This window comes from Cibotium barometz, chromosome 1 (genome assembly GCF_041138505.1).
Source record: "Cibotium barometz isolate CiBa-2024 chromosome 1, ASM4113850v1, whole genome shotgun sequence".
In the NCBI taxonomy this organism is placed as follows: Eukaryota; Viridiplantae; Streptophyta; class Polypodiopsida; order Cyatheales; family Cibotiaceae; genus Cibotium; species Cibotium barometz.
In genome coordinates, this window is record NC_141046.1 from 43,563,811 (window position 1) to 43,583,230 (window position 19,420).

Sequence of the window (19,420 nt, forward strand, 5' to 3'; positions counted from 1 at the left end):
TACTAATCACAAAGTTAATCACGTGCTTCACCTGTTCTCCCGCATTGACATTCCTCACTATGGCCAGCACCACCCGGGCGCCTCGTAGTGCCAATACCCGTACTGTCTCCACTCCGATCTCGCTGCATGCACCTGCGCGTGCCATATAATAAGCACGTAAAACATTAAGCAGTGATTCAATGAAATGAACATGCGACAATGGCCATACTGTCGGGTTGCAGCACGTGTCCACAGCCCTCGCCCATGGCACATTTGCAGAAAGCTGCTGGGCGAGTTCTTCATGCCCTTGATGAGATGGAAGACGGAGCCGCCCACAGCCCCCATGCCCTCTTCCAACAACAACAACAACTCTTCTGTTTGCATGCAACAACTCCTCTGTGTTGCATGCAAACAGATTGTGAAGGTGGTGACAACCAGATGTCCGTGATTGTGAAGGTGCTTACATGAGAGTGGGGAGGCGCGAAGGGCAGGTAGGGAGGCAAGGAGGGGCGCTGCTATGGAGGAGAGAAGAGAAAAAGGTGGAAGAGGGGAGGCGGCAGGGTGAAAAGGTTGAGAGCTCTGAAATGCTGAGAGCTCTGCCCAAAAACACTGAGAAATGCAAGGAAAGGCGCGAAGGGTAGGTAGGGAGGCAGGGAGGGGCACTGCTATGGAGGAGAGAAGAGAAAAAGGTGGAAGAGGGGAGGCGGCAGGGTGAAAAGGCTGAGAGCTCTGAAATGCTAGCTTTCTGGACTCACTCAAAGACCAAGTCCTCAAAGACAAAACACAAAACCAAAAACACTGAGAAGCTCTCTGCTTTTACTTGCAAGCCGACTCCAAGCCTCGACGTAGAGGCGGCAGAGAGAGAGAGAGAGAGAGAGAGAGAGAGAGAGAGAGAGAGAGGGAGGGAGGGAGGGAGATGATGCATGCATGTCCACCACCGCGCCCAGAAACACTGAGAAGCTCTCTGCAAGCCGACTCCAAGCCTCGACGTAGATTCCACCACCGCGCCCAGAAACAGTGTGAAGCTCTCTGCAAGCCGACTCCAAGCCTCGACGTAGATTCCACCATCGCGCCCAGAAATGCTGAGAGCTCTGCCCAGAAACGCTGAGAAGCTCTCTGCGTTTACTTGCAAGCCGACTCCAAGCCTCTACATAAAGGCGAAAGAGAGAAAGAGAGGGAGGGAGAGGGAGGGAGGGAGGCAGGGAGATGATGCATGCATGGCATGTTTCTCCACGCGTTGACGTAGAGGTGGTAGAGAGAGAGAGAGAGAGAAAGAGAGAGAGAGAGAGAGAGAGAGAGAGAGAGAAAGAGGGGGGGGAGGGAGATGATGCATGCATCGCATGTTTCTCCACGCGTTGACGTAGAGGCAGTAGAGAGATAGAGAGTAAAATGATTCTGGATTTTTAAAATAAAAAGTGATTTATTTTGTTATATATATATATATAATATATTGACGTAGAGGCGGTAGAGAGAGAGAGAGAGAGAGAGAGAGAGAGAGAGAGAGAGAGAGAGAGAGAGAGAGAGAGGGAGGGAGATGATGCATGCATCGCATGTTTCTCCATGCGTTGACATAGAGGCGGTAGAGAGAGAGAGAGAAAGAGAGAGAGAGAGAGAGAGAGAGAGAGAGAGAGAGGGGGGGGGAGATGATGCATGCATCGCATGTTTCTCCACGCGTTGACGTAGAGGCGGTAGAGAGAGAGAGAGAGGGAAAGAGAGAGAGAGAGAGAGACAGAGAGAGGGGGGGGGGAGGATGTTTCTAAATGCCCTTGATGAGATGGAAGAAGGAGCCGTATGTATATATATATATATAACAAAATAAATCACTTTTTATTTTAAAAATCTAAAATCATTTTACTCTCTCTCTCTCTCTCTGCCGCCTCTACGTCAACGCATGGTGGTGGACATTTAGAGACTTATATATATATATATATATATAGATAGATAGATAGATAGATAGATAGAGAGAGAGAGAGAGAGAGAGAGAGAGAGAGAGATTTGAATTATACGTTTTATTCGAAAGAATCGTATGTTTTCAGTTGTGTGTGTGTGTGTGTGTGTGTGTGTATCAATACCAATAAAACTAAAACTAGAAATTGAAGGGCATATATATATATATATGAAATTGTAAGCCCCTTTTGTTTAACGCACATGATATTTTACATATTCCTCAGACTTATTATCATCCATCTTCTTAAATTAGTTTCCTAAAAGTTCTAAAAGTGTATTTTGTAAAATGATTTTGGACTTTTTAAATAAAAAATGATTTGTTTTGTTATATATACATACATACATATATATATATATATACATATATATATATATATACAAGATTAAGGAGAACCCCACCTCCCTCCACGTGGGCAAAGGAGGTGGGGCTATTTCAAAATACCCCGTCCTCCTGCAAGCATGACGTTCATGCTTGCATATGATACCCACTCCTCCAGCACGTCCGGGTCCAATCAGTTCCGTTGTTCCACGCTTCCATCATTGTTGTTCCATGCCTACTGTTCCACGCTTCTAAGTCACCTCGAGCTCCACACGGTGCAGGTACGTTTCTCCACTAAGTAGAGGCTACGTTCGAAGGTTCCCATCCATGTCCATTGTAAGCGAAGAGCCAAAATGAACGTTATGACTAGGCCGTCGAAGCTGTAGGATCTGGCGGAGGCAATGCTGTGCTGGATGAACGCCTGGCGGTTCTTGGACGTGGAGGCCATGAGGGCGAATTCGATGGCGTTGGAGACGCCTCCGCTGATGGAGAGAAGCATTTTGATGGCCGGGTTGCTCTTGCGAATGGTCGGGACGAAGGAGACGATGGTGCCATCGTTGTCGACCTGGGGCGACATGTCATAGGTGGAGCTATGCATCTGTGCAAATGCATAGAGGATGTGCGTGAAGAGGGTGGTGTCCACGTCTGAGGCAGCCAGGCCACCCCCATAGGGGAAATAGCACTCTTCATAGCTGGCGGAGCTGATTGTGCAACCACAGCAGCAGTAGATGATGCGACAAGAGCAAACAACTACACCACTCTCCACACTAACACGGGCGCTCTCGTGCCATGGCACGTCTATGGTGTGAAACCATGCATGTGAGGCCATCAAATACAAATCCAGATGCATGGGGTTAAGTGCCATGACGAGTCATTATATGATGCCATGTACATATGTTCATATTGTAAATGAGGTTTAATAAGACAAGCTGAGATCGAGCTAGGTCTCGAAGCCTCTGACAGTGTGATGTGAATCGTGGAGTTTTTTATGCTTATGGAGAATTTTGGAGATAGCAGAAACCCTGAGCCTTGATAGGACTGGATTATGCTTGTGGGTTTGACTGCTTTTATTGATTCCATGAGATGGTGAAATGCTCATAAGCCGTCTATCATGGTTGAGTTGATATTAACACTGAGACAGAAAACTTTTATGGTACATAATGGTCATGGTCATGATCATATGCTTCACAGATGGCAAGGTCATATGTGTAATAAGGATGCCAAATGAAGCTTTCCTTGATGTGGCGTGGGAAAACACCCTTAGCAAGGTTATGGTGTGAAGAAGGTTGATTTTTGTTAATGGTTATCACTTAAAAATATATGCGTGGAATGGTAGGCGCAGTGAGAAAATTCAAAATGGGAAAAACGCATTTTTAGCTGCAAAAGGTGGTGTGGGGCGCGATTTCCTCGCGGGAAAGAGGAGAAAAAAACCAGAGGGGAGCGGCACTTATCAGTGAGAGTGATTTGCAGAAAAAACCAGGGACCAGTAGCACGTTGGACCAGAGGGCTTGATTTCATGCTAGCGGCGACTGTCCATGGCATGTAGGGGTTTGAATTGAAGAGCAAAGTGATTGCTACCCAGTGATATGTTTTTTTTTAAACAAGAATTCAGCTTTGCGCCAGCTATGCGCCGTCTGCTGCAGCGAAGCGTGGTTTGTTAATTTACAAAAAAATTCGTGTGAAATCTGCTTCCCCCGCTTCAAATAAGTGATAATTTGATTCAATTTCTTTTTACTATCCTACCTACCACGTTTGAAAAATCGTGGTATCTATAAACCTTTAAAAGGTTTTGCAAATAAAAGTAACTTGACATGAAGAGTTGTGAGGATATTGCATCAAGAAATATGGAATCAAAGTATCAAAAATACAGCAAGGATTCTGGTAAAAATTGATTTTGTTTCTATCCTAGTGGATCTAGAATGCAGGCCATGAAATTTCTTAAAATCATGTGAATATGTTATAGTTATGCCATATATCGTCTTGTGTTTGTGAGTTGTTGGAATTTTAAGGCAGATTTTCAGGTGATAAAGAACATTATGAGATGATGGGAATGGTGACACTGGATGTATGGAATGAAAAAGGTCACATGTATGTTGGAAATACTTAAAGGTTATGCTATGCCTACATGTGATTGGCTGGAAGGTTTTGGAAAAAGGAGCCAGTGAATCTATGCTTGGAAAAGGACAAGCACTTGGTACACGAATTCAAGGATGTATTGAGACGAATTGACACATGTATATGTCATTAAAAAATGGACTTGTCCTATGCTTCTTGGGGAATTTTGTGTGTGAGTTTCCTTGTTAGGTTTGGTACCTACTCTCACAGCTAGAAGTCTCGTACTTTCCTGGCTATACCGCACACGTCACGATAGCTTTGGTGAACCCGACGTGAAACTGCTGGGGTGAGAGTGTGGTGAAATATACAGGGAAGCTATGGCTGAGAATTCTGAGGGTCAGGGGGTTCATTTTGACCCCGGAGTTATGCAGATGTTTCAGATGTTTACCATGTACATGCAACAACAACAAGCTGCTGAGAGGGGACAAATTTCCACGACCAAAGCATTACAATCAATTGTGAAAAAGGTGGATCAATTTGATGGGAAGGACATCACAAAGTACCTGCGCAATTATATAAAGGAGATGGAGCTAAACAGGGTGACTGAGGAGGATATGGTTTGAAGTTTCGAGCTGGTATGTGTTCCTGAAATAAGAGAGCGCATAAGAGGATTGCAGACAGCACATGGTGGCAGAAATTGGGAGGAGTTCAAGCTTGCTTTAAAGGATGAATATTTCATGGAGGATTCTGAGCGAGTGACCAAACGAACTTTCTTGGAATGGGTCACAAAACCTAAAATGGGAATTTCTGCCACAGAATTGCTAAGAGAGTTTGAGAAGCGCTATGCCCAGCTGTCAAGGATAGAGCGTACAACTTTGGACAGAGAAAAAATAGAGCTCTTCTTACAAGCAGCTGGGAAAGATCTCCAAGAGAAATTGGAAATCCTCCTTGAGGATAAGGATACAGAGCAGGGATTAAAGAGTGATTGGAATGATGTTGAGGATGCAGTCACCATGTTAGCAAAGCGGCAGCGGAGGGGGGATAAAATGGTGATGGGCTCTGCAACCCCCATAACTGCTGTTACCCCTGAGAATCTACCAAAACCAGCTGCTACAATTCCAAAGGTAGATGGGCCGATGGATGAGCTTATTAAGGGTATGCGTGACCTAAAATTGAAGATGTCCAGGATTGAAGAAAAGGGTCTACCATTGGGGCAGGCTTCTATGCAAAGGCCTCAAAGCAAAGAAGGGTTTACATACAGATGCATATGGTGTGATGACCCAGAACATGCAAAGAAAGATTGTGCTAGCTATAAAGAAGCTCTTAAAAATCAACTTGTGTTTTTAAAAGATGGGAAAATCCATCTTACAGAGACTGGTCTTCCATTGAGTACAAATTTTGGGAAAGGAGGGATGAAAAAGCTGGTTGAGGATATGGCTGCTAGTCATGCCATTTCTATGGTTGAGGCAGCAACCTATGGATTAAAGGTTGGTCAATTAAAGCAGGGATTTGAGAATGATGAGGATTATGAGAATGAGGATTTTTGGCCATCAACAATGGAATTAATTGCGTCAAAGAAGGTGTCTAAGCAAGCTTTGCATGAGGCAGGTGATTGTATACGTCTTGAGACTGGCTGGGAGGAGCCTGTGGATTCTTTATCGGTTCATGCCTACATTGCTAAATGCCAAAATAATGAGGCACAGGTAGAGGAGAAGCGTAAAAGGGAAAATGAGGAAGGAGGGCCATCAAAAAGAGTTACACGTGGAAGTGAAAAGAAGGATCCTGGGCCATCACATATGCCTCCACAGCAGACCTCCGTAGGAAGTTTCAATGGAAGAAGTGCCAGCAAAAATGAAGGAGAAGGGTAAAGGGAAAAGTCCACTCTACAAGCTTCAATCTGATATTGAAGCTGCAACAGATCTCAAAAAGGTGCTTGAAGAGAGGATTCTAAATAGCAGGGTGGAATTTACACTTGGGGATTGCAAAGAAAGAATTTCATGATGAGATAATTGATATTATACGAAGAAAAAGGCAGTCCATAATTGAATCTATTCCATCGCAAGGGGAGGCAAGCACTTCCAAGACTCATGGAGTCCATAATTTCATGATGAGATAATTGATATTATACGAAGAAAAAGGCAGTCCATAATTGAATCTATTCCATCGCAAGGGGAGGCAAGCACTTCCAAGACTCATGGAGTACAAGTACAAAAAAAGGAAGAGAGAGAAAATGTGGTGGAATGTAATCACTCTGCTGATGGGGCACGACAAGTGCGCTTTGTGGAAGAGGATGATGAAAAAGAAGTTCTTACAAAGAGTCATTACTCCAGGAGTCATTGGGCAAGAGCAACCACTGAAACCCTTGTCAAGATAGGTGATTTGGAAGAGCCATATGTCGCTCTAATTGATCATGGGTCTGAAATAAATCTTATGGCTAAAAATCTCTACAACAAATGTAAGTGGCCGATGGATGTGGATCATGGGTGGATGATTAAAGCAGCTAATAACTCATCTGGAGAGCTCTATGCAGCATGTCCAAATGTAAGGGTAACTATAGGGGATGTGAAAGATGATCAGAACTTCTTTGTTCAGGAGATGTCATCGTATCCCCTTATCCTTGGGCAACCCTACATTACAGCTGTGAGGATGGAAACAAAGGTTTTGGATGATGGCTCGGCATATGCAAGAATAAGGAGTAAAGATGGCAAAAAAGTTGTTCAGTTTTTGACAGTTTGTATTAACCATGAAAGGAATCGTGAGTCTCTTCGAGCACAGTCACTCCCAAAGATAAACAGAGAATTCATGAACTACAGGGAGATGAGGGATTTTGGCCAGGTGCCATTGTAAAGCGGGATTCCAATGGTACAAGGGAAAATGAGTTCTCGCAGGACTCAATCAATGTAAATAGCTTTTCAGCAAATTTTCAGGGATTCTCCAGCTATGGGTCACTGGTTTTTGTAAAAAGCAAGGATTTGAAGGCATGCGAAAACATATATAAAATGAACAAAAAAGTTTTGAGCAGTGTGGTCTTTTGGAGAAGGATGAGTTAATTTCAGGGATGCTTGATGAGGTGTCATTTGTAGATACTATGGATGTGCTTTTTGATATGGGAAGAGCATGCTTACAGGGTGGAAATGAAATGATAGAGGTGTCATCTGTGGAGATGTATGATATAATCCAGGAATTCGAGGGGGTGGAATGTAAAAACATGAATTGCGAGATGGACGCTCATGTTGATACAAAGTACAAAACAGTTGCAAAGAAGGTGAAACCAGTTGCCTTGCCTTTGCCACCAGGAAGCAAGGAGAAGATAGATGAAGCTTCTATGCAACCAAATCTTAGAGATCCAAAGAAAATTGGGCATAAGTTTACTCAAGAAACTCTAAAAGAGCTGAAGATTGGTGAGAAGGATTTTCTGTTGCCAGTTGAAAGGGAACGCTTTGAGGAGATGCTTGTAAAACATGGGAAAGCCTTTGCTTTTCAGCCGCATGAGATAGGCTGTGTTGATCCAAGTGTAACAGCACCAATGGTGATCTTTACTGTTCCACATGTGCCCTGGAACCTGCGGCCAATTCCAGTACCAAAGGCTCTCTTGCCAAAGCTGATGGAATTCCTAAAAGAAAAGATTAGGATGGGAATCTTGGAGCCATCATGTGCCCCATATTCCAACAGATGGTTTACTGTACCAAAGAAAAATGGGACATTGCGCTTTATTCAAGACATGCAACCTGTAAACAAAGTCACAATCAGGAATGTGGGAGCAGGTCCGATTGTGGATGAGTTTGCAGAAGCATTTGCAGGGAAAGCTATATACTCTATGGGTGATCTGTATTCGGGATATGATCAGTTCCAGCTGGATATACAAAGCAGGGACTTGACCACAATGAGAACTCCTTTGGGACTAGTAAGGATGTGTACTTTACCACAGGGAGCCACCAACTCAGTGGCACATATGATGAATGGAATGAATAAAGTCTTACGAGACTTCATACCACAAAAAACTATGCCATTTTTGGATGATGTGCCAATAAAGGGCTGTGGTGAGAAAGACAAAGATAGGGATTTGGATTCAGAAGGGTGCCGCAAGTTTGTGGCGAATCATATAAAGGATTGTGATATGATTCTATCCAGGCTTGAAGAAGTGAATCTTACTTTATCTGGGCTGAAATCAGTGTTTGGAGTTGGTGAAGCGCTAATAGTGGGACATCTTTGTAGTACTAGTGGACGCCGACCTTGTCCAGCCAAGATAGATGCAATACAAAGAATGAAAGAGACATGCATTAATGTTACAGAGCTGAGGAGATTTCTTGGAGCATGTGTCTTTTATGTTATTTGGATCCCACATTATGCACATGTAGCAGATCCTCTTTATCAACTTTTGAGGAAAAATCAAAAATTTCTGTGGAGTGCAGTACATATTAAAGCTATGCGAAAGCTGAAATATTTGCTCCAATCATCACCTACTTTGAGAAAGGCAGATTATGAGTGTGGCAGGCCTGTGATTGTTACAGTTGATACTAGTCCTACTGGGATAGGATGGGCAGTAGGGCAAGATGATGAGGATGATCACAGGTATGTAATCAGATTTGGAGCAAAGGTATTAAGCTTTCGACAACGAAAGTATCCACAGATCAAGAGAGAGTTATGGGGAATAGTCACTGCTCTAAAATGTGAAAAAGAATATCTTATTGGGGCATCTGTACTTGTGGAAACAGATTGCTTGCCACTTCTTGGGATGATAGCAAGTTGTACCACTCCAGATATTGCTATGCTTAGGTGGATTGCTTATATCAAGTCACTAAATCCTGAGTTTGAGCATATTGCGGGAAAAGATAATCCAGTTGCAGATATGCTATCAAGAGCTAGGTATGAAGATGAGAAAGAGATGATTAGTGACATTGATGATGTGGGTACAAGGTTCTACCCTACTGCATATGCAAAAGGGGACCATATTTGCCTATCAAATGCACTTGAGTCTTTTACTGAGGAAATGTATGAAGGAGATTGGTTGCTTATTGGTCAATACTTGAGTACTCTGACAAGACAGGGAAATTGGTCTGACTCAGAATTTAAGAGGATCCGCAGAAAAGCATATGGTTATTTCCTAAAGGATGGGTACCTTTGGAAGCATCCTAAGCAGAGGAATGCTATGCCACAGAGAGTTATATGTGACAAAGAGACTCAAGGAAAGCTTGTGAAAGAATTCCATGAGAGTCTCTGGGCTGGACATAGAAGTGTGTGGGCTACGTTTACCAAAATAAAGGAAAAATATTGGTGGAAAGGAATGTACAAGGATATTTCCCAATATGTGGAAACATGCATGGTATGTCAAATATACTCAAATGTGCGACATCGTGATGGATTGCAACCAACCTACCCACCTGCCATGCACTACAAATGGGTAGTGGATCTAGTTACAATGCCTTTGGGAGTTTGGCAGATGCGGTATATAGCACTTGCAAGAGAAGATTTGACAAATCAGGTAGAAGGGCGTGCTCTTAGAACAAAGAGTACGGAAATAGTATGTAAATTTCTCTTGGAAGATGTGATTTGCCGGTATGGTTGTGTTGGGAAAATAACAGCTGATAGGGGTGAGCTAGATGTTGAAGAAGCAAGGGAATTCTTCTCTAGAATTGGTATCAAACTGTCCTTAACATGTGCTTACAATCCTGAGGGCAATGGAAAAAGTGAGCGAGGACATCCTCCAATCATTAAAGCTTTGGCTAAGGCATGTAGAGAAAGAATGCGAGAGTGGCCAAAGCTGCTACCATATGCCTTGTGGGCTGACTTGCAAGCCGACTCCAAGCCTCTACATAAAGGCGAAAGAGAGAAAGAGAGGGAGGGAGAGGGAGGGAGAGGGAGGGAGGGAGGCAGGGAGATGATGCATGCATGGCATGTTTCTCCACGCTGTCGTGAAGTGTGCGGTACAGCCAGGAAAGTACGAGACTTCTAGCTGTTGTTGAAAGAACGGTAGAGGAGGAGGAGACACACACACAGGAGCAAACCCTAATGTATATTGCAAACCCTAACCATAGAGGGAAGCCATGTCCACTCTCACACAAAGCATAATGCACTAATCCATAATCCACACAACACACAATGAGTTGTGTCCACACTCTACTAACCCTAGCTAATGTCCACACACTATGACCAGCTGGACACGCGGTCATTTATGTCTCACACATGTTCCTACCTAATCTGCCAGCACATAGCATAGCTGGCTCACACTGACATCGAGCTTGAATCTCAACAGCCCCTCTCAAGCTCATGATGTACTGCCGATGAAGATGTAGATGAGCTTGTGATATCAAGACTCTCAACACTCCCCCTCAAGCTCATCCCATGTACTCCCAACATAGTCCGGAAGTACTCAAACTTCCCCCTGCTAAAAGTGGCTTCGTGAAGATATCAGCCACCTGCTCATCAGTCTTCACATAGTGAAGATCAACTGTACCATCCAGCACCTTTTCTCTGACAAAGTGATAATGGACCTCTATGTGTTTGGTCCTCGCATGAAATACTGGATTCTTTGCCAACTGCATACTGCTCATGTTGTCACAATGTATGACAACTTTGCCATCAAGAGGTTCACATAAATCTGCCAAGAGACTCTTTAACCATATAGCCTCACAAGTAGCAATGGCCGCACCTCTGTACTCAGCCTCTGTACTGGATAAAGCAACTGTAGGTTGCTTTTTGCTACTCCAACTCACCACAGCACTGCTAAGTGTAAAAGCATATCCACTAGTAGACCTCCTGTCATATGCGCTACCTGCCCAATCAGCATCTGTGTAGCCATGTATGTCCAAGCTTTTACCACTCTCATAAAATAGACCATAATGTGCTGTGGTCTTCACATATCTCATGATGCGTCTCACTGCATCCAAATGTGGTTTCCTGGGGCTCTGCATAAACTGACTAACCAGCCCCACTGCATAACTCAAATCCAGGCGTGTGATAGTCATATATATGAGACTACCAACCATCTTCCTGTGCATGGAAGGATCATCCAATTCCTCGCCATAATCAGCCCGCAACTTTACATTTTGCTCCAATGGTGTACTCATAGGCTTACACCCTGTCATGCCATACTTTGCCAACATATCCAATGCATATTGGCGCTGTACTAACCAAGTACCTGCATGATCTTTCACCGCTTCAATGCCAAGGAAGTATCTCAACTCACCAAGATCTTTCATGTCAAATTGCCCACTCAAAGCTTTCTTGACATGCATCACATCTGCACCATGATCACCTGTGATAATCAAGTCATCCACATAGATGACTAGTAAAACAATCCCATGCTGTATCTTCTTCACATACAGTGAAGAATCTGCTGTAGAAGTTTGAAAACCAAGTGAGATAAGATATCTGCTCATCTTATCACTCCAAGCACGTGGTGCTTGCTTTAGACCATACAATGCCTTTTTCAACCTGCATACGTGAGTGGGATATCTAGGGTGTACATACCCTTCTGGCTGTGTCATGTATACTTCCTCTTGTAGATCTCCATTCAGAAATGCATTCTTAACATCCATCTGATGCATTTCCCAGCCATTAGCTGTAGCCATAGCAATGACTGCTCTCACTGTGCCCATCTTAGCCACTGGGCTAAACGTCTCATCATAATCCAATCCTTGGGTCTGTGCATAACCCTTTGCTACCAATCTTGCCTTATGTCTTTCAATAGAACCATCAGATTTGCACTTCACTTTGTAAACCCATTTACATCCAATAACATTCTTGTCCTTTGGTAGTGCAACCAAGTCCCATGTATCATTATGGACCAATGCGTCCATCTCTACATCCATTGCTTTTTCCCATACATGCTCTCCAATAGCCTCTGTATAGCATGTAGGTTCCACATGCTTCACCATAGATGTCATGTATGCATAGTGCATAGCAAAATCTCTGTATGTCAACCTGTCAACAGGATATTTGACCCTCTGGGATCTCCGCAATGCATGCGGGTCACTCTGTACACCTGTGACTCTAGCATGTGGTGGCACATATCTGTCCTGTCTAGCACCAGGTGTGCGTAAAACAGGTATGCCAAGCTCCTCATCCAAACTTTCAGAACTGGATGACTCATATCTTGTGATTCCAATTCCTTCGACTTTCTTTTTGCCTTTATCCATAGCACTACTCCCAGTGCTTACACTCTCATGCCGCAAACGTCCTGACCATGGACGTACACTGCTACTCTCAGCTTCTGCTGCTGGCCCAGACATAGTAGTAGAACTAGAACTTGCTTGTGATGGCAAGCTCACATGTACATCAGCCTCAAGTGACTCAATAACACCCTCATCTTTTGCCTTGTACCAACCATTAGGAAGTGAATGGGATCTTCTTGGGCCCTTTAATTTGCCCAAGCCTAATCAAGGTGATTAAGGAATAGCCAAATGGGGGGTTGCCATGTGGACTGAAATGTTGGGTTTTTAAGAGAGGTGTAAGAGTGGTCAAAGGGTGCACTTTTTCCCCCAAAAAGAGGGGGGGGGGGGGCAATTTTACAATTTTTGGACCTCCATAACTTCTACATACAAGCTCCGATTTGAGCGGAGATTACAGATCCGTGATCTACACATCAAGAGCTTTCCATAGATATGTTACATGATATGGTTTTATCCGCTAGATTTTAAATTCCATTTTCCTCCCAAAATTCAAATTCGAATAAAGTAGCCGTTTTGAAGCTTCTAATTAGAAAACGTTTCTTCTTAAGAGAAAAGGTTTGACTCCCTTAAACTGCCAAATAAAAGGGCCCAAGAAGCCTTCCATTGAGGTCCTAATGCTAGCAAGCTCATCAAACACCACATCACGTGAGATGACCACTTGTCTAGTTTGTGGATTATAACACTTGTAGGCCTTTCGATCCTGTGCATATCCAACAAATACACATTTCTCTACCTTAGGATCCAACTTCCTTCTTCTTTCATCAGGCACATGCACATAAGCTATGCATCCAAAAACTTTAAGATGTCCAATGTCTGGCCTGTAACCTGTGAGCCGCATCTCTGGCGTGCTTCCATGAATGGCTGCTGTAGGTGTTTTGTTCAATATATAAACTGCAGTAGCACATGCTTCTACCCAATAGTAATCTGGCATGCTCTTTTCATTAAGCATCGCCCTTGCCACTTCACATATAACTCTATTCTGTAAGATTCCTCCCCCAACCCTTTTTTGATGTCTAGTATCTTCCCCTGTAATCAACCCTCTTCAGAAATATAAAGACCTTGTTTCTATCTGTTTTAGCCTAGAGAGAGAAAAATATTCTAGAGAGAGAATATTCAGATTTTGAATATTTTTGGATAGAAAAATATCTCTTATAATTCAGATGAGTTCCCCTGAAATAGAAATTCAAAAAGAATTTTCCAATGTGCAATTGGAATTAATTGGAAATAGGTATAAAGAACCTTAGTCTAAGGGTCTAGATTTTCAGAAATCTTCAGACTATGGTCCAATTAAGGTTCCTATGGGCCAATAGCATCAATCCATGTGTAGGGAAGAGATAAATCCAAATTTGTAAAAAAGAAGATACCCAAAAATGAGTAAATTCTCACATAAGGTGAAGAGTTGAAAATGTACAAGGTTTATTAGTAAAAAACTATGAGCAATATTAAAAATATGAGATATTTTGGGTATCCAAAAATGAGTAAATGCTCACATAAGATGAAGAGTTGAAAATGTACAAGGTTTATTAGTAAAAAACTATGAGCAATATTAAAATGATGCCATTATGACACATATGTAAGGAAGGGGAATTCTTTAAAGGAGGTGCATATTTCACATAAGATGAAGAGTTGAAAATGTACAAGGTTTATTAGTAAAAAACTATGAGCAATTTTAAAATGATTCCATTATGACACATATGTAAGGAAGGGGAATTCTTTAAAGGAGGTGCATATTTCACATAAGATGAAGAGTTGAAAATGTACAAGGTTTATTAGTAAAAAAAAACTATGAGCAATATTAAAATGATTCCATTATGACACATATGTAAGGAAGGGGAGTTCTTTAAAGGAGGTGCATATTTCACATGCTTGAATGAGTTTTAAACTCATAAAAATTGAGATATTTCATCTCTCCTCTCTCCTCATTCAAGTCTAGTTCCAAAAAGTTAGCTTAACTGACCTAAAAATGGTCAAATATTGACCAAACTGATTTAGAAAATTCTAGAATCAGTTTGTTTGGTTAGGAGCTCAATTTTTCCTATAAATAGAAGCCTCCCCCTTGTTGAAAAATAGTTAGTGTTTATGCATCGTTACTCTACTCCACCTAAGCCAAGAACTGTGAATTCATTTAATAATTCACTAGTTTTTGGAGCTTCCCTCTTTCTTCAATCCCCATTAGTGGCTCCATCAACATACTTAACCAATTGATTGGTTGGGGGCCTCTACCGTGAACAAAGAATCAAGCAAGTTGTAAGGTAATTAGTGAATATTGATCTTTCTATAATTTCTCAATGTTTCTCTCTTCTCAACCCCTCTCAAGCTTGAGAAGTTTAATTGGTATGGTTTTTTTTAAATACTATTGAAGTTTGAATAGTAGTGAAGAGTTACATAAGTTAATAAATGCTATTGAAGTTAATTTTCATTTATGTTTAAATTCTAATGATTTTTATGTAAACTCTCTCTCTCACTCAAGAAATGGTCATACTCATGACCCGTTCTCAATCCAAATCAAGCTTTTCATAAAGCTTTTCCTTAACCCAAGATTAAGCTATGCTTGAGGCCAATTTAATGGCTTTTTTCTATGCTTTTAGTTTATGCATATTGATGATTCAATCCACTATAGATTAATGATCCAATTAGAGATCATTTTAATTATTTCCTTAATGATAAGCTTTATCCCTTAGAAAAAAATTGAGATTTATCAGTCATAGCAGCGGAGCTATGGCAAAATTTTTATAAAAATTATGCATAAAATAATTTCATTCAAAGCATAAAAAGAGGACTTCCTACCATATTCTAGGAATTATCGTCCTAGATTAATTGAAAGAATTTCATTATAATCATGGAGAAATTGAATTTTAATATCATGCATAAAGGATAATTTTTTTATATCAAAAGTGTTACTTTTATCATTTTTAATTTGCATGCATAGAAGTATGCATAAAGGAAAAATTTTTATATCAAAAGTGTTACTTTTATCATTTTTTTTAATTTTTCATGCATAGAAGTATGCATAAAGGAAAAATTTTATATCAAAAGTGATACTTTTATCATTTTTAATTTTCATGCATAGAAGTATGCATAAAGAATAATTTTTTTATATTAAAAGTGTTATTTTTATCATTTTTAATTTTCATGCATAGAAGGATGCATAAAGGAAAATTTTTTATATCAAAAGTGTTACTTTTATCATTTTTAATTTTCATACATAGAAGTATGCATAAAGGATAATTTTTTTATATCAAAAGTGTTACTTTTATCATATTGGATTTCATGCATAGAGGTATGCATAAAAGTTGAATATTTTATTATAAAAGTGTTACTTTTAGCATAATTGAATTTCATGCATAGAGGTATGCATAAAAGATATGGGAAGTGATAAGATATGATAAGATGCATGTGGATGTGGATGTGGATGTGGATGTATGAATGTGGATGTATGGATGTGGATGTGGATGTATGAATGTGGATGTATGGATGTGGATGTGGATGTATGAATGTGGATGTATGGATGTGGATGTATGAATGTGGATGTATGGATGTGGATGTGGATGTATGAATGTGGATGTATGGATGTGAATGTGGATGTGGATGTGGATGTATGAATGTGGATGTATGTATGCATGTGGATGTGGATATGGATGTGTATGTATGAATGTGGATATGGGATGTGGATGTATAAATGAGGATGTGAAAATGGAGATAAGCATGTAGATGTGGATGCATGAATGTGGATGTATGGATGTGAATGAGGATATAGATGTGGATGTATGGATGTGAATGTGCATGTAGATATGGATGTATATATGTGAATGGGAATGTGGATGTGGATGTATGTATGCATGTGGATGTGGATATGGATGTGTATGTATGAATGTGGATATGGGATGTGGATGTATAAATGAGGATGTGAAAATGGAGATAAGCATGTAGATGTGGATGCATGAATGTGGATGTATGGATGTGAATGAGGATATAGATGTGGATGTATGGATGTGAATGTGCATGTAGATATGGATGTATATATGTGAATGGGAATGTGGATGTGGATGTATGTATGCATGTGGATGTGGATATGGGATGTGGATGTATAAATGAGGATGTGAAAATGGAGATAAGCATGTAGATGTGGATGTATGGATGTGAATGTGGATGTGGATGTGGATGTATGGATGTGGATATGGATGTGAATATATGATATGTGATGTGAAGGAATCTGAAGTGAAGAGATGGAAAATGATATGATTGGATGAGTACACATATAAATGAAATGTGGAATAAGTAATGTGGATTGCATGAGGGATAATGTGGAAAAATGAGAGTTAATATAGAAATTGTATTTGTAAACTGTTTGTAAATGCTGTTTGTAAATGGCTGTTTTATGTCAAGAATGCTGGGAAAGCATTTTGACCGTCTTGTGATTAAGGTCGTGGAGACCTAACTGATAAAGTTGCAACTGCTGACGGAGAGTCAATGGAGGACGTCTCGCGTAGCAAGGTCGGCCGAGGTCTTGACCAGCCTCGGTTCGATTAAAATGGTGAGCTTCCGGTACGGTGGATGAGGGACCAAGGAAGCGGCCTATGAGTGAAGCGCTAGGTCACCTGCGAAGGATCCTAGAGGGTGCTGACCATACGGTGCTCGGGCTCTGGGTCGCCCAGGATACCCACGCGTGCGTCGAGGAAGATATTGGAACAAGGAGTAAGAGTTGTTTTCTGGAACCGGGCATGGATCTGGTTGACTGACCTTGCTGGTCCTCAACGGATGAGTCCATGGCTCTTTTATATGGATCTGTTGGTTGATCTTGCTGATCTTCAACGAGAGTCCATCTTGATAAGTGATTATATTGTTGAGTATTATGGGCTAGGAACTATTGAAACGGCCCCTGTGTGGACAGGTGGTGAGCGTTCTAGTTGCCAATGATGCCATAGATACTCTGATGAAGGAATGATGGGAAATTATGAATCAACTGGATAATTTGGGAGATTGTGATCAGTGGTACTATGGTTTCATTAAAGGATTGTTTTAAAGTTAGCTGATGCTAAGAAAAAGGCAATTTTCATATTGGGTGTGTAAGTGGTGTGGCTAGTTTTATGTTTGCATGAAATTCCGGCTAGGGGGCCTTGGAACTCTTTTCCTTGGTACCCGGGACAAAACCTAACCAAATTCCAAATTGGATCCTATCACTACAGTGGTTGGGTGGTTGGCTAACCCATGGGATCGGATGGGGTTAGGCTGGACTGATGGATCCGTAAATCGAGACTCAATTTCTGTTATTACGATAGATAAAGTAAATCCCGGATAGTAATTGTTCTATGGATAGGAATCAACGGCTGTGCCTCCTTGGTGGGGAAAAAAGCGTTGATCCCAATGATCCAAGTGCAAGTTTCTTCCTTGATCTGACCAAGTATCTTTATAGATGCAGTCGGATCTGTTTGATCAGTAAGAGTTTTGACTACGTTAGAGTAAAAATTATCCTGGTGGAATCGCCCGTGCTTTCCGGATAAGGGAAGTTTTTCCGGGTCTGGTTTTGGAAAAAACCGACGGATTAGTCTTTTGTCCGGATATCCGTGGACGAGGCCCCGAGTGTGGGACCCTGCCTCGCGCAAGAAGTCCTACTTCCGCTGCTAGTACCCCGAATCCGTTGCGCGGTGGGAACAGGGATCTCACAGTTGGTATCAGAGCATTTGGTTAATAAAGATCAACTGAGAAGACAAATATGTCAAAAATTTATCAAGAAGCACAAAAAGGTTGTAATTGTGTGATATAATTCATACAGTTTGATATTCAAACTGAAATTCGTAATTTGGTAATTGGGTCTTCAGATGGAAGTACCGCAATTATATAGAATCCCTGACTTGCTTGAGGCCTAGACATGATGGTATTTACCTTATAATTCCAAGAGCCACGACTACCCGTATATACCGAGAGTATACTGCAGCTCTTTACTGACAGTTTATACGAGTAAATCTAAGACTTGAAATTATAAGCGTTACTGCTATCCAGATGATGAATTCGAATGTGGTTGATATGATTTTTAATTCTGTTTGAGAATTGATGAATTGAATTGGATTCTGATTGAAAATTCTGATTGAAAAATGATGATTTCTGAAATTAGTTGAAATATAAAAATCTGAACAAAACCACAATGAGGATGAATGGGACGAGTCCCAGTGATGATATTCATAACTGGAATGATGATAATGAATTCAGCAAATCACTATGAGATTAGTGGTTGTGCTGTCAAATTGTTACTGTTAACACTTGATCAGTAGATCAAGTTAAGGGATGACAAATTGAGAACTTGCTTGACTGAAATTCCCGTGGAGGAATGTTCAGAAGGAAATTTTTCGGTCTAATGGACCATTATCATGTTAAAGATATGAATGATATGATCTGAATATTAATGATGAGTTCTATATAAGGGATATTTATCCCAGTGTTCTGCTGGGTTGACCAGAATATAAGGAACCCCAAAATAAAATTGGATGTTAAAAAAAAGAGTTGTCCTCTACCTTGCGAGATGAGGACATCTCGCACTTTTTAAGTGGGGTAGAATGTAAGATTCCTCCCCAGCCTTCGAGGTATACAGGAGTAAGAATCTCCCTTTCTGATCTTATAATTATTCCCTCTCTAAAATAAAAGAAAGTTCTGTTTAACAAAGGAAGACCCTTTTCCTAGAATACTTCTCAAGAGTCCCACCTGTTTTAAGGATTCTGAACAATGAGTTCAGAAGTGAGAATCGATGTTTTGGATATCAAGGTTTTGGTCTTCATTCGAGTACGGCCCAAAAGAAGTTCTTTATCTCTTGGGGAGTATATGAAGTTATCCCCCAGATATTGTGAGCCTTATATCTGAATTCAATGAAAGTAGGTGACTTAGCCTACAAGCTTCTTTTATCTCTTCATCTCAAAATTCTTAATGCCTTCTATAGAAAAATGTGTCAAACCCAAAT